This window comes from Felis catus, chromosome F2, assembly GCF_018350175.1.
Source record: "Felis catus isolate Fca126 chromosome F2, F.catus_Fca126_mat1.0, whole genome shotgun sequence".
In the NCBI taxonomy this organism is placed as follows: domain Eukaryota; kingdom Metazoa; phylum Chordata; class Mammalia; order Carnivora; family Felidae; genus Felis; species Felis catus.
Genome location: NC_058385.1, coordinates 28,028,167 through 28,042,874, shown reverse-complemented (window position 1 = coordinate 28,042,874; position 14,708 = coordinate 28,028,167). Strand labels below are relative to the sequence as shown.

The 14,708-nt window shown below is 36.1% G+C and overlaps 1 pseudogene; it reads right to left on the bottom strand.

Moving 5' to 3' along the window:
• Positions 1–10,319: 10,319 nt before the first annotated feature.
• Positions 10,320–14,363, bottom strand: LOC123383060 (annotated as a pseudogene).
• Positions 14,364–14,708: the final 345 nt, after the last annotated feature.

Sequence of the window (14,708 nt, the reverse complement as noted above, 5' to 3'; positions counted from 1 at the left end):
GACAAGAGACATTCCCATTAAATTTAAATAAAAGGTAAAGAAGGCTGAATATTTCAACTTGGCATTTGTAGTATCCACCCTAGACGGTTGGTGACACTTCAAGTAAGAACAGGAGAATCTTAGTCTCCCCAGGCTAACGAGAGAGCTCAGAACAATCAGAAGGCTTGTGGGTAATGGAAATTGGTTTTCCCACAAAGCCTAAGGAACAGCTTGTAGAACTAAATCAGGCTAAAGCATATGCTTCGACTTTATTAACCTTTTTATAGAAGAAACTTCTGTCATTTAATCATTCAAGATATTTATGGAGGAAGGAATATCTATGTAACAGCTCTTGTATTTTCTATTTTCCTCACAACCACCTACTAATTGTTATAGTCATGCTAAAATCTAACCTACTTGAATGTGTGTATTAGAATACCTCCAAGATATTCAGTTATTCTTTTCTCCTAACACACAGTCATTGCTCGTGTCCTCCTGATTCCCTTTCCTTCCTTCATACTTTCTTTTAGTTTCATCTCTGATACAAATTCACATATATATACAAACCATTTTCATAAGGTTCCTGTTTGGAAATTGGACTAGCAAATTCTCCTAACAATTAATTGCACTGTAATAGAATTTTTTTGTTTATTGTCATTCTGTCTTGGTCTATAGCATTTGCAGTATTTGCCAAGATGTATTATGAAAGGGTGCACTTAGATTTCACTATTGATGCAGTCTATTGAATCAGACTGAAAAATTCTAAAAGATTCCTAATCAACATGTATGCATGCATAAGAATTGATTTTCTTTGTGTCTGAAGATACTGCCACTAATTATGTTGCTGTGTACCCCTGCATGTGGCTGAAGAAATAAATCAATGTGGAACTATTGGTCCTTATATTCTCTGTGAGTAAATCATAGTTTGCAGTAGACAATGTTTGTGAGGCCTGAATATTAATACAAAATTTGTTTTCCATTTTAATAAACTATTCCCACATCTCTATTAAAATTCTCCTGGTATCATGTTTAATATGCAATTCAAAAATGAGCCTACTTTTTAACTCTTTAGAGAACTGAATTAGGATTCATTTACACACACACACACACACACATTTTCATTTAGATTATAGGAAAGGCATATCAAATAGATTTCAATTTGTTCCTTAGCCAATTGATTGGTAATGACTGGTTTGAGGATTCTGAAGCTATCTTGAAGCTCAGCAAGAAAGAGTGCTGAGATAATATCACAATGCCTACTATGTTTTCAACAGTTGGGGGTGGCATGCTTTGTATATGTAATCACATCTATTGTTCTTTTAGAAACTGCTGTCTTCACTCCCTGCACAATGCTTGAAAAATGCTTGGCATCAAGTGTTGAATGAATAAATGAATGAATTTAGGATCTCTCAATCACACTAAGGAACACACATTGAATTCACATGAAACAGGGAAAAACACCTGCTACAGAACAGGGAGAATAGTGTGCACTGGAAAAGTTAGAAAAGTCTTCACAGGGAAACTGCACATTAAAGAAGGGGAAGAGTGAGAAGAATGGTCAGGCAGAAAGCTTAGAGACGAGGATAGAGGAAACAAAATGAGAAAACATTTTGGGATATAAATATATAAATAAATATTGTGTGTTTGAAGCAGAGAAGAAATATAACGTATAATAGTGGATGGAATATAACGTATAATAGTGGAACACTAGTAAAGAAAGGTGCGTGTTGTGTGGGGGTGGGGGGGGATGTCAAAGGTAGGGACAGAATATGGTGCACTTCTAAACCAAGCACAAGGATTTGAAATTAATGGAGAACAAAGTAACTTTTTTGTTTTAATAGGAAAGTGAAATATTGAGTGTGATAGTCTAGAAGCATTGGTCTCGCATTTATGCACAAACAGGTGGAGAAGATGCCGGACAGCCTTGACGCAAAAAAACAGGTGAGAGGTCTGGTAACAGGCTTTTGGTGCTAAAGGTTGTCCAGTTGGGAATGGAGAGGGAATGGAAAAAGTGAAACATATTTTGAAAGTTTTTAAAAATTACATTTTTTTGGTAACCTTGACATAGAGACAGAAAGAAAAGGAAGAAATAAACATTTTCCAAGTTCTTCACCTAATGTTATGAAATAACTGGAAATCTCCAGAGTATACTACTGGAGACCCTGGAAGGTCTGGTTTGGTCAGAAACTATGACTTAATTTTATGTGAGATAAGCTCTAGATGTCAGAGGAAACCGATGAATATGGAAAGCAAAGACCAAACAGTGCCCTTCCTGTGGTGTATATGGATATGGGTTGTTTTGGTGATTGAAGAATAGAAAAGCAGAAAGAAGATTGGAGAAGACATTGTAATATGGAGCTTAAAAATATTCATGAAGATGTGTGTCTTTGGGTCAGATGTGGAAAAGCATACGTAATACATTCTCATTGGATCCTGTTGGATATTATGAGATCGTAAATCTTCTAAGATTTCATGAGCCAGATAAATTGCTGCATTCTTGTTACAACTCTTGAACCTTAAAGGGCTATGATTAACGGATAATAATTGTTTAATTTTAGGATTTGAAATAAGCAGGATGATCACCAATAAGAGAGTTTTGAATTAAGAGGAAAGAAATTTTGATAAAAAAGTTAAGCTGAGAAGAATCAGGTTTATAGGAAGTTATTTATCTAAAAAAGGGATTCCAGCATGTATCTTTTTACCCAATTTATGAACTCACTAAATACTTCGGTACTTCTGTTTCTTTGGCAGATCTTATCCTTCCATGTTAGATAAGGTTTTTTCAAGGTAAATGTCAAAACAAAAAAATGAATAAAACAATGAAAAACATTATGTATCACAAATCTCTCTTTCTTAAAGCACATTGCCTAAGATGGCCCCAGTGACACAGGAAAACAAGGTTTTTGTCATACTATAGACATCAGAAGCCAGCTTCTCTTGAAGTTGAGTCACATGGCACCTCATAGTTTAATTTTTTTAATGTTTATGTATTTTTGAGGGAGAGAGAGAGAGAGAGAGAGAGAGAGAGAGAGAGAAAACACAAGTGGGGGAGGGGCAGAGAGAGAGGGAGACACTGAATCTGAAGGAGGCTCTAGGCTCTGAACTGCCAGTACAGAGCCCAATGCGCGGCTTGAACCCACAAACTGTGAAATTATGACCTGAGCCACCCAGTCACTAAAGGTGAATATAAAACTGTTTGATAACTGAAAGGCAAAAAAATGTATATTCAACCTAATGAGAGAGAAGGTTATAGCCCCAGTGGCACTAAGATTAAAAGTAGATTATTGGCACATCTTCAGTGATCTGCTTTTATCGGTGCCACCATGTTGTTCCATAAAGGCAGAAATAATAATTCCACAGTGAGATCAAACCAGGTGAAACAGTTTCCAAATGAAACTGAAGATGGTGCCATGAAAGAAACTTGCTTCCCCTCTGCCAAGGTCTGTGCCAATCCCAGTATAGGTGCTCAGTAAATATGCTTTGAATAAATGCGTGAAGCTGCTGTATGGGATTTGGTAGTTGTCCTTGTCAGAATCCGGTGGGTCTACTTAAATCCGAATTTTTGGCATGAGTATACAACTTTTTGGAGCAATAAACCAAATACAATAAAATAATGGCAGAGTGGAGCTCCAAGTCAAATTTTAGGAATGAGAGAAAATGAGAATCACCTCTTAGAAAAGTGGCAAGGCTTAATTACAGATATTTTTACACTTTTAAGTGTTTGGTGGAGGATAAGTTGGAAGCAGAGAGGGAAGGAATCTCCTCCAGAGAAGAAGAATGGAACTTCTAAAGAGGAGGAGTCATTGCACAGATGAGTTACCAGCAGATGTGAGGAAAGGTGCCAAATCTGAGTCATCCTGTGTCTGTTTTCTAAATCCTGGGGTGTCCTATTTTCTTCCATGCATAACAAAAGACATCAGTTACAGAGACAGATAAAAGTGTGTTTGTGGAGAGGGAGGTTGAAGCTCTCTTCCCCAATTCTTATGTTTCCTATGTAGAAGAGAACAGATATTTTTGGGTAGGATGGTAAAGCATAGTATCTTTATTACCATTAAAGCATGTTTCTTCTGCCACCAAAGGATGCTAAGGATAAGGAGGAATTGGAGGCAACGAGTTTCAGAAATGAAAGTATTATACATGATTATCTTTCAGGTAATGGTACGGTTCCTCATTCTATCCTATGCAAAAGCCAGTGGTAGTTTTGGTATTTTTGATTCTGAAAGGGAATTTCTGATTTTAAGTTTCTGACAACTGAGCATTAGTTCCCAAAATACAGGATCTTCCCAAAAGAGCAGCATTTAGGCTGGGATCACCATTTCTGGATTCAACTGTGAAGGATGAAATGGACTAGGGTCACTTATGTCAAGGGGTTTTTATATGAAGCCAGGAGACCATTCAGGAGATGGGTCTTAAGCACGTCATCACCAGTGGAATCACGGATTTTTGAGCTGGGCCAAACCACAAATATTCCAAGGACTCAGCCCAAACACCTGCAGCTGGCTATAGTAAGGAATTTTGCTTAGAGATAGCTTGAGCAACCAATTACAGCTAGCGAAGATTAGTTTTCTGCCACCAACACCAATCAAAATTCTTTCTAACCAACACGTACAAAATTCCGTCTTTCTTTTAACACCCTTGATTTTTGTTTCCTAGGGGGGCACAGTTTGGTCTCCTTCCCAAATCTAGATTCCCCAAATTGTAATTCTGGGACCTCAAATAAATTTTGTGTTGTATTTCAGCTTTGTCTCTTTTCTTGGTCAACAGAATCTGCTGATACTGTAACTGGTGGTTTGCCTTGGTTAGACTTCTTCCCCACCATGATTGTGTCTCTTCAATCACGTTTTCAAATGAGGAGAAACTATTGTTACACTTGCAAATCCTATCAGAGCTAAATGCCCTTCCCCAGATTGCAACCAAATAGAATGAGAACCAGGGAAGTAAGCTATTGCCAGTAAGGCTAGTTCTCCCTGATTTTCCTGAAAGTTATATTCAACCTGGCCGCTTAAAATTTCTGTTCCAGTTGAAATATTTCATGCTTGCAATGATTTTTGAGTTTTAGCAAAAATGAGTTAATTACTTCAGCAAAGTACTAGCATACAAAAATCACTTTAGGTATATTCTTGGTTATTTGAATGCAGCTTAGCTTAGAAGCATACTCTGGCAGGGAAAATTCTAGATATTCTAACAAACCTAAAGAAATAAAATGTTCAGTCACACCAGATTCATCTTTTTTTTTCACCTGTTTTATCATAATATATTAATAAAGATGAGAATAGGGTAATACAAACAACACTGCATAAAAAAATCAAAAGCTGGTTGGAAATACTTCATTGCCTTTGTTAATTGCTACTTAATACGGAATTGTTCAATTTACTTAGTAAAACTAGTCATTCCAAAACACATGAGTGCTTGAATGCCATGGAATGATATTTCTCTGCAGGAATGAACATGATTTTCTGATAAATCCAGCAATAGAACATTCTGTCAGTATTCCAAATGCATAAAAAAGCTTATGTGAAAAGCTCTCTCATTGTATCCTGATAATTTTCTGAATATATAACCATTTAGCTTAATTATCATTTTCTACCATCTACATCTGCCTGGTCCTAGAGAATCTATTTACAGATAAACTAATGGTAAAAATAGGGTGTAAAGAACTAAGGTTAATACTTGATTTAGATTTTAATGCACGGCTCTTCAATTGCACATGCAAGGCAGCCAACATATGCTAAGCACCTATGTCGTTGCTGATGGTTTATTTTTACTGACCTAAATCGTAAAGCTGACTAAATTTTTTTCTTCATGAAGTGAGGTTGGTTGCAGCTTCAGCAAAACCCTTCCTATTCTGTGAGTGAGACAAATCAATAATTTCCCATGATTTTTGTATCATCAAGAAAACATCCATGGGAACTGGAAGCTGTAACAAAATGTTAATCATTTATGCTGCTCTTAGACTAGGAAACCCTCTCATTGGGATACCATGGAGGGGGCTGGGATGGAGAAAAACCCAAGTCTACAGAACTAGTCTTTGACTCCATTAGTCTTACTATAGATTTAATTGTAACCATTGGTGACTGTTCTTGTTTAGCTCTCTGCTATCTGGAAATTGTACAATCTTGATAAGAGGATTTCAATTTGTCATTGAAGAACACAGGTATGGCTTCACTGCTGGTGGAGGACAACACCAGAAAATGGCATTTAATGGCTCATTTAAAAGCCATTTGCTGTGAAAATGGAATTAAGGGCCACTTAGGCTGGTTGGACATTTGCTTTTTTTTTTTTCTTTTAACTACGCACCGAGAATTGGAAATTGCTTAAACATCACCCTGTTTTTAAGGATATGAGAGGCTGTACATGATGATGGTTTGTTAATATTACAGATTTATACACAGTGGTATTATCAATTATCCAATGTTCAAATTGGTGACAAGTAGAAAATTGCATATCATGATAAGTTAGCAAGTACTTATTTAAAATAATGACTTAATTTGGTTATTATTATGTGTCAAGTCATCTAAGTTCTTCATTTGAGTTAACTCATTAAATTCCTGGAATATTCCTATGAGGTAGAAATTCTTTTTTTTTTTTTTTTAATTTTTTTTTTTCAACGTTTATTTTATTTTTGGGACAGAGAGAGACAGAGCATGAACGGGGGAGGGGCAGAGAGAGAGGGAGAGGGAGACACAGAATCGGAAACAGGCTCCAGGCTCCGAGCCATCAGCCCAGAGCCGGAAGCGGGGCTCGAACTCACGGACCGCGAGATCGTGACCTGGCTGAAGTCGGACGCTTAACCGACTGCGCCACCCAGGCGCCCCGAAATTCTTAATTATCTCCATTTTATCGATAAGAAAACTGAAACACAGGCAAGTAAGTGATGTATTTAATAAGGGTGTATATTTTGTAAGCTGTGAAGCCTGGTATTGGGCCCAGACACTGGTTCTCAAGACTGCACGATTCAACAATCAACCTGTGGCTGTCAGTCATGTTCAGCAAGACCACAGGAGCATCATCACATTCATGTGTTTTCGGGCTACTTCTTTAGGGAGGCTTGAAGAATGAAGAAGGCGTCATTAGCTGAACAAGTTAGACTTTTCCTCCGTTCAGGTAGGTTTGTGTTCTGCCACTGGGTCTTGCTCCTCTGAGAAGAGTTGTAAAAGGTTCCTAACTTATTTTCCCAAAATACTATAGCTTTTGTTATATATATAACATACATATGTGTATATACATATGCATATAGAACATATATGTATATATACATATGCATACATACTGTATATATATAACATGCATATACACGTGGGTGTATGTATATTTATATTCAGATATACATATATACATATATCAGAGATCACAAGACAATAATTTATATCTATTTAGCACTTCTTCCGTGCCAGGCAATATTCCAAGACCTTTATGAACATCAACTTATTTAACTTTTACCACCATCCTATTAATTAGGTGCTGTGATTTTCATTCTTAGCTTAAAGCCAAGAAAATTGAGACTACATAGAGTAGTGTCATAACATGCCCAGGGTCCTATAATAGTTGAGCTGGGTTTTAAACACAAGCAGCCTAGCTCCAGGGTCTAATTATCTTACTATTAGCAATATTATAATTTCTATTTCCTGTAATATTTCTGATTAATGACTGACCAGGAAGCAAACGAAAAACCAGGAAGATGATTCCTCAAATTTAATTTCCCCAACCTGTAAAATTATATACTTTTTCAATTGTGGGCTTTAATAGTCACTGTGACAAGCATGTTAGTGGTTAGTGTTTATAAACAAAAATAACACAATAAGAAAACTTATTGTATAAGATCATCTATTGCTCTCTATAGAAACTCCTGTCTTGCAGAAAACTGAAGATACATTTAAGTAAGATTAGACTGCTTTTACTGCCTGTTCTAGCAGATCAATATGAAGATCGATACAAAAGAGAGTATCTGAGCTAATAACTAGAATGATTGCTATGCATTATTATTTTTTAACCAAAGAGAAGATGCCTCTGCTGTTGCATCTGACACTTTAATTTAGCTTCTTTCAGTAACTGTATTTGAAAGCAAGCATTTTTTTTTCTCCATTAGCAACATTTTACTCCGCTTTGACTGCAAGCTTTTAAGTATTCCTTCTGACTATTTTTACAAGCTCAAGTGATTTCAGCTCGCCTGTCACTGCTCACAGGAATCCTGCACTTTGGGGTCAATACAAGAGGGATTTCATCATATCCTGAAATGCATTGGCCTGTGGGTTTTAGTGACAGACAAGATTTATTACTTGGCGAATATAATTCTCTCGCTTATGAGTAAGTACAATGGTCATATTTTTTGAATAAAAAAATTGAGGATGCATCATCCAGCATATGTTCTGACAATAAGATGGAATATATAATATCAACTCTGTCAATATAATTTATGGCACATTATCAGCCTTTGTGTGAGAGCAGCGTGGAAAATTCAAAGGGCAATTCTTGATTTCCTTGCTTGCTTTGTGTGATATGAAAATAGAATAAAAGGGAATAAATGGCCATCCTAAAATTTGGGCTCTATGATCATCCCAATCTCTCTTCGCTCATCTTGTTCTTCTATGTTGCTTTTTTTCCCCCACACTTACTGAGAATATTTTATGAGGCAGAAACACTACTAAGCACTGATGGGGTAGAGATTATTATACTACTTTGACTTAACAGGAATCCATAGTCTATTTGTGGAAAGGGATACAGCAAATATAAATATGTTGTTCCATGAAGAACACAACAGAGGGAATACAAGGTCAAGTGGAATTTGACATACTTAGGTTAAATTGGCTTAAATATTAATGGAGTGAAGGACTCATATAAGCTTCAGAGGTAGATCAGCAACTTCAGACACAGCCGAATACAAGAACTCTGCATGATGTCATTCACAGTTGCATCTCTCAGTTATTCTTTCCTTTATACCAGCTCCATCCTCAGATAAGCTTCCTCTTTCTAGAGAGCTTTAGGTATATACCTTACCTATGTAATAAGCCTATCAGAGATGGGGATTTTATGGCTCATAATTCCAGAAAAAAGTCCTAGCCTTTATATCGATTGCCTTAATTGAATTACACATCCAGTCTTACAGTCTTCTATCAGTCAGCATGGTGGGGTGGGGGTGAGAAAAGCTCTGATTGGCCACATCTAGTTCTTGCGACAATTCCTGGGACTAGAAAGAGGGATTGGATTGGCCCACTAGAATCACATGAATTGTGGGTGAGAACAAATGGTTGCCCAAAGGAAAATCAGATGCTATTATTGGTAGAAGGTGGATTAGATAGTCGCTGGGCAAAAATAATAGCTGACTTTTTTAAAGTCTTTATAGAAGAGAGAATGTTTTAGGCTAAAGAAATTTGCTGAAAGACAATGATGGAAGGATATACACAGAAGAAACTCAGCAAAGAAACAGGAAGAAAGTATATGCCAGGGGATAATATGGAGTCTGTTAAATACATTATATGGTCTTCTCTAAAGCCATCTGAATTCTAGACTCTTCTGGTAAGAATGTCCCTTATGTATAATGAACCACCAACAATTTTCCTACAGTGAAGATCATAAGTTCAGTTAAATTCAGATGTTAATTACAATAATCCATAATAATCCTAGAAAAGGATATGAGGGAGAAAGCACTTGTTGCTTCCTTCAGTATGATATTTGCATGCTTTTGATCTTGAAGGAGAATTTCAAACCAAAATCAATCCAATGAATACAAACCAAAGAAGGAGGACAACGTTAGTGCTTTTCTTCATTTTGTCTATTCTCAAATAAGGAAGGCAATGGTAAATGTCATACAATAGAAAGAACTCAGGAGTTGGACCTAGAAAACCGAATTGGAATACTGGTCATGCTCCTTATTAGGCAAATGTATGATGTTGGAAGATTTGTTTACTCTTTCTGGGACTCCATTTTCTTGTTTTTAAAATGTAAATTATTATGTGTTACTAAAATTATTCAAAAAATAAATAAACTGTACATATAAAAGTTTTTTGTAAACATTAAAGTGGTATTATTATGACCTAGTATATGTGAACTTACAGATATATTTAATTTTATCATTCCTTGTATTAACAATGAATATAATGCATATTTTTGGCTTTCCATGATTTCCTCTAAAATTGGAGTTCAACGTAATGGCATATCGCAAGTAAAATATTCTTAAATATATATTCAAATGTGTTCAGCCAGTTCTGGACCACAAATTTTATACATAAAATTTAGGATTCAGTTTTTTTTAAGTTTTTACTTACTAATTTTGAGAGAGAGAGAACGAGTAAGCGACAGAGAGAGAGGGATAGAGATAATCCCAAGCAGACTCTGTGACATCAGCACAGAGCCCTGCGTGGGGCTTGAACTCACAAACTGTGAGATCATGACCTGAGCTGAAACCGAGAGTCAGAGGCTCACCCTACTGAGCCACCCAGGCACCCCTAGGAGTCAGTTTTTATAACGGTAATATTGGAAGATTCAACTTGACAAAAATATAAGGTACAAATCAGATAATAAGAACAACTCACAGGATATATGGTAAATGGAGTTTTCTAACATAGAGGTGTTTTTTTTTTTTTCTAACTATGATTCAGGGAATTAATGACAAGATGGAGAATTTTGACAAAGAATTACATTCTATAAACAAAATAAATAAATCGAAATTATAGAATTAAGAAAGCCCAATAATTGAAATTAACCCCTCAGAGGATGAGTTTAATAGGAGATAGGCACAGATAAAGAGAATTAGTAACTAATGGAAAGTACAGAAAAGAGCTTAACAGACATGTGGAACACATAAAAAGATTTGATATAGGTACACTTGGAGGTACAAAGTACCTCCAGAGAATCACAGAGAATCCATATCTGAAGGGATAATGTCTGAGATATTTTTCCAAACTGCCGAAAGACATGAAACTAAGATGTTAAAAACTATATAGGCACAGCTCGGAGATATCGCATGTTCAGTTCCAGACCACTTCAATAAAGCAAATATTGCAATGAAGCAATTCAAATGATTATTCTTGGGTTTCCTAGCACATATAAAAGTTATGGTTAGATATACCGTAGTCTATCAAGTGTGCAAAAACAATATACATACCTAATTACTTAGTTACAATACTTCATTGCTAAAAAGTGCTGTCCATCTAAGCTTTCAGTGAGTCATAATCTGTTTGCTAATGGAAGGTCTTGCCTTGATGGTGTTGGCTGCTGACTGATCAGGGTTGCTGAAGGTTGGGGTGTCTGTGGCAATTTCTTAAAATACGACTACAGTAAAGTTTGCTGCATCAATTGACTCTTCCTTTCACAAACTATTTCTCTGTAGCATGTGATGGTGTTTGATAGATTTTTAACCACAGTTGAACTTCTCTGAAACTTGGACTCAATCCTCTCAAAACCTGCCACTGCTTTATCAACTGAATTTATGTAATATTCTAAATCCTTTATTGTCATTTTAACAATCTTCAGAGCATCTTTACCAGATGTAGTTTCCATCTCAAGAAGCTAATTTCTTTGCTCATCTGTAAAAAAAACTCATCTGTTAAAAGTTTTAACATGAGATTGCGGCAATTCAGTTACATCTTCAGGCTCCACTTCCAATTCTAGTTGTCTTGCTGTTTCTACCATACCCACAGTTACTTCCTCCATTGAAGCCTTGAACCTCTCAAAGCCACACACAAGGGTTGTAATCAAGTCTTTTCAAACTCCTGTTAATGTTGATATTGACCTTTTTCAATGAATCATAGATGTTCTTAATGGCATCTAGAATGGTGAATCCTTTCCAGAAAATTTTCAATTTGCCTTGCCTATATCCATCAGAGGAATTATTAGATATGGCAACTATATCTTACAAAATGTATTTATTAAGTAATAAGATTTGAAAGTTGGAATTACTCCTTGCTCCATGGGCTACAGAATGTTTAGTTAGTAGGCATAAAAAACAACATTAATCTCATTGTACATTTCTATCAGGGGCTCTTGGATGACTAGTTGCATTGTCATAGAGCAGTCATATTTTGAAAGGAATATTTTTCCTGAGCAGTAAGTCTCAACAGTGGGCTTAAAGTATTCAATAAACCATGTTGTAAACAGATATGCTGTCATGTAGGCTTTGTTGTTCCATCTATAAAGCACAGGCAGAGTAGATTTAGCATAATTCTTAAGAGCTTTAGGATTTTCAGAATGGTAAATGAGCAGAGGCTTTGACTTAAAGTCATCAGTTGCATTAGCCCCTAAAAAGAAAGTCAGCCTGTCCTTTGAAGCTTTGAAGCCAAGCACTGACTTCTTCTTTCCAGTTGTGAGAGTCCAAGATGGCATTTTCTTCCAGTAGAATTTTTTATCATTTCCACTGAGAATCTGTTGTTTAGTGTAACTCCTTTAATTAATTCTCTTAGCTAGATCTTCTGAATAACTTGCAGCCTCTATGTCAGTAGGTGCTGCTTCGCCTTGCATTTTGATGTTATGGAGATGATTTCTTTCTTTAGACCTCATGAACCAGCCTCGGGAGCTTCAAACTTTTCTTCTGCAGTTTCCTCACCTCTCTCAGCCTCAGGAAACTGATTTATTGAGTAGATCCAGCTATGGAAGGTCTTAACTTCTCATTTAGCTTTTTCAGAACTGTCCAATAAAATTTTCCGCCACGATGGAAATTTTCCATATGTATGCTAAACAATAAGATAGACAAACAACATGTGGCTCTTGAGCTCTTGAAATATAGCTAGCATGACTAAGCAATTGAATTTGTAATTTGTTTTTTATTTTAAATTTCATTTAAATTAGAATTTAAGTAGCTACCACATTGGCTACAGGCTACCGTACAGGACAAATTTAGTTGCTTCCTTGTGCTCAGCTTAATCTTCCATCCCTACATTTTCTATGGACAGGGAAATGTAAGCTTAGGCCTAAATCTTGATGGATTCAAACTCAACAACTTCAACTAGCATATTTCCTAGTTGTTGCAGTTTGCATATTACATTATATCTCGAACTACTTTAACATCTGATTGATAATGATTATTATCATTAGTGATAATAAGATTGATCTCAGGATGAGAATGATGACAGTCTGATCCCTCTATTTCACTGTTCTACTTTCCCCTTGAGTCTAGAGTCTAGAAAGCAATCCACGGGGTAGCTATAGTGGAACTAAACAGATGTCTGGGTCTTCTTTAACCTTACCTCCTGATTTTTTTTTAGACCAGTTGATAAATCTTGCATATGCTCATTTCTTTAGGGGTTACAGAATGATGGTTTTCTGGCTCTCCCATTCCTTCCATGAATTGGCTTTTTCTTTTCCTTTCTTTTCTTTTCTTTTCTTTTCTTTTCTTTTCTTTTCTTTTCTTTTCTTTTCTTTTCTTTTCTTTCTTCCTTTAGTTTTTAGAAAGAAGAGATTTTCTGATTAACTGAGACTATTTGGCCACCCCAGAATGCCTACATGAATGGAAGGTAGAAACTTTTTTTTTCGCCCCTACTTATCAATCTTTAAAGTAAGGTGTTGTAACAGCCACTTCATGTCCTAAAATAGGGGTTTATGGCTCTTCCTTTCATGAGTATCATTTAAAAATCATGTTTTTAAAATTAAGTTACAAAGTTTTCAACTCACTACAAACACTTTTTAATCCAATCGTTATGATGTAGGCCCATGGATTCCCATTCATACTGGTTTCTAATTCTTTATTTTATTTTAATTTTTTAATTTAAGTATAGTTACAATATTACAATATCACTGACTATATTCTCTGTGCTATGCTTTTTATTCCTGTGACTTAATTCTTACCATAACAAGAGGCCTATATCTCAAATACCATGTGACTTCATTCATATGTAGAATTTAAAAAACAAAGCAAATGAATAAACAAGCGAACAAAAGCAAAATCAGACATATAAACACAGAAGACAAACTGATGAGCACCAGAGGGAGGGGGGGTAGAGGATGGACAAAGTGGGTGAAGGGGGTCTGATGCTATCTTTTAAAATGGGATGTGGATTTTATTATACAGACTTCCTCCTAGGGAGGTACCTCATAGTTTTATATAGATCATACCTTCAAAGCAGTTGAGATGCAATATCATGCCATCTTTAACATATATCTTTTGTGGAGATCCAATATCACACCTCCTCCAGCAATATATCTCTCATTCTGGGCATCTGGGCCAGGCACAACGTTTAGCTGAAAGCCAGACTCACTTGAACCTGGATGATTCTTTTACATACTTTAAAGAGCATATATATGGGAAACGGACACCCATGTTTACTTTTTTAGGGCCATAGCTTTTCCAATGCACCAAATACTTATATGACTTACAACAAATAATCCCAAATGGTCCATACTGTATACCCTTCTGTATCCACTAGTACTTCATGTGGATAGAGCATGACATCCATATTTGCAGGGCAGAGGAGACAAGAGAAGTATATGGTATATCTTGAGGCATAAATTAAGGAGCTATAATCTGCAAAGTGAATCTAGATTCATAGAAAGGTCCCAATGTGGGATGGTATAATTTAATGCTGGGTTGAACAGGTATAGGATGCACACATTTACTTATTCTCTAGTATGTTCACATACAACCATAAAGACTATAGTTTGTCATCTTATGGTCCATGCTGAGCCCTTCTGGATTTCAGAACACATTTAGCTTGTTGGAAATAAATTTTCTCTGCCAATCTGGCAATATTGAGAGATAAAGGCTAGGAAATGTTTGGGGAGTTTATATGGTGCAGGGTAGA